Source organism: Mastomys coucha, unplaced genomic scaffold (genome assembly GCF_008632895.1).
Source record: "Mastomys coucha isolate ucsf_1 unplaced genomic scaffold, UCSF_Mcou_1 pScaffold22, whole genome shotgun sequence".
Lineage (NCBI taxonomy): Eukaryota > Metazoa > Chordata > Mammalia > Rodentia > Muridae > Mastomys > Mastomys coucha.
The window spans coordinates 176,468,348-176,470,583 of NW_022196905.1; the positions used below are offsets into that span (position 1 = coordinate 176,468,348).

A 2,236-nucleotide genomic window follows, 5' to 3' on the forward strand; every position below is an offset into this window, starting at 1 on the left:
ATATACATACCTGTGTATGTATGTATGTGTATATATATATATGTATGTATACACATATATATATACACACATATATACATATATGCATAGACACACAAATAGTAAAAAATAATAATAAAATAAAAATTGTTTAAAGCAGTTCTCAGTTGTTCAACCAACACTGAAAAGTTGTTGGTTGGAATCATTCACCTTTCTTCCACCAGCTGTAGAAGCAATTTATTTATTTATTTTATCTTGTCACAACACCGATTGAAGTTAAACAACACAACACGTTGCCACTTCACCCAAAAGTGGTGTTTCTCACTCTGCGCCTTCTTGACGGCTCAGTGGGTCACTAGAGAAGCAACTTCTTACTTCCCTGATTTCTTCCCTAAAGTATTGTGTAAGGGGCTAGGGAGACTTCCCTCTCCTTTCTCCCTGTTGGACTACTCGACCTTTCCCAATGCGCATGCCTTACTTTTCCCATTTAGAAGCAGACCATCATCTCCCATGACAGCTCGGGGCCGCCCTGTGGTTGCATGTTTGCAGGCGTTAGCCAGGCAGTGGTCCCTCAATGCCTTACTATCAGAAAGGACACTGCAGTGAGCATCCTTCACACACATCCTCACTCACTGCCTTGATCTCATTATGTGATTCGACCTTAGTCTGTGCTATGCTACTGTAAGAAAGTCCCTGAGCCATGTTCACTACTTCCCCTGAGGTTGAGTAATTTATAAAAACACATATTCATTTCTTAGAGTCCCAGAGGCTGGCAAACCCAAGATCAGGGGCTTCATATCTGGTGAAGATCCTTATGGGTCACTGTCCCTAATGAAGGGCAGAACACAATACAGTAATATAGAACAAGAGTAGGAAGTGGAACTTCTTCATCTCCTGGGACCCCACTCCATGGAAACTAACCCACCACTCTGTTAATGAAGGCAAAGCTCTTACAGGGTCCTTCTTCTCACCGCTGTTGCCCTGGTATTGTTTCTTACCCATGGGCGGTGGTGAACGCATTCAAACCTTAGCAAACTCTCAGAACTGGACCACTGAAGGGTTTTTGCATATTTGGGCCACCTGCTTTCTGACAGCTGGCACCAAGGTGCTCTGTCTAGCAAAGCCTGCCTGAACGCATCACATCCTCCACCGATCCACCGCCCTCCTCTCTCCTGTCTTCATAGACAAAGGGAGAAGGGTGAAGCATTTGCTTTGCCAGATAACTGGGTTAGTGCTGGATCCTTGGATGCAGTTTGCTCACAGCGGTGGGTGGGGTTCTCAGGTGACTCCGGGTGTCTGCCTGGGTTGGTTTGGTGGCACACCCTCGCTCCTTCAGAGAAGAGAGATGACACATACTGAGGTCCATGCCAGCTCAACAGAATGGAGAGCCATGTTCATTCTGCTCCCGGCTACTTGTTCCTAGAAAGTCACACCAAAGCGACTCTGCCACCATTCCCCCTGTAATTTCAGGAATCTGTCTCATACTCAAGTTAACATCCCCCTCCCCACCTCCCCCTCTCTATTCACACTCTTCCAGGATGGGGAAGTGGAGGGGTGTGGGTAACGCACTCGAACCCATCTCTTCCCACCTCTATATCATCACCAACAACCCAAGTGGACTCTCTCTCCTAATGTCACTGTTTTCCCCAAGGATACAAAACAGGGAAAGCTTAGGAATAGTTTTGTCTCCCCAAACCTTGACAGATCCTGTTGCTGGTGAAGACGAGGTAGGAAAGGCATCAGAGATATATGTGGCACTGGGATCTTTGATAGGACTGAGACAGAGAGCCTGCTTTCACTTGAGTTCTGAAAGTGGAACTGGGAATCCTCAGGTGTCCGGGGCTCCTCTGTGATCTCTCCTCACACAAATCCACTCTCCCAGCTTTCTGCAATAGCAGCTTGTAAATCACAGGCAATCCTACATAGTAGACTTCCTTGGAAAACAAAGATAAATCTAGAGTTCTGGTGTGGAGAAGTGGAAGGGGTTTAGCTGGGGAAGGTGGATGGGGTCAAGGGAGGGTAATGGGGATGGGCCAAAGTACACCACCTGTTGGTAGGAAAATGTCTTTATGAAATTCCTTATTTTGTACAATGAATACAAGCTAACAAAAGGGTAGTGGCGGTGGTAGTGGTGTCGCGGGTCTTTAATCTCAGCACTTGGAAAGAAGAGGCAGGTGGATCTCTGAATTTGAAGCCAGCCTCATCTGCAGAATGAGTTCCAGGACAGTCAGGCCAACACAGAGAAGACTCCCCCCCC

General features: G+C 46.6%; 1 pseudogene; it reads right to left on the reverse strand.

Annotated features, from left to right (window-relative positions):
- Positions 1–232: 232 nt before the first annotated feature.
- On the reverse strand, positions 233–391 carry LOC116071745 (annotated as a pseudogene).
- Positions 392–2,236: the final 1,845 nt, after the last annotated feature.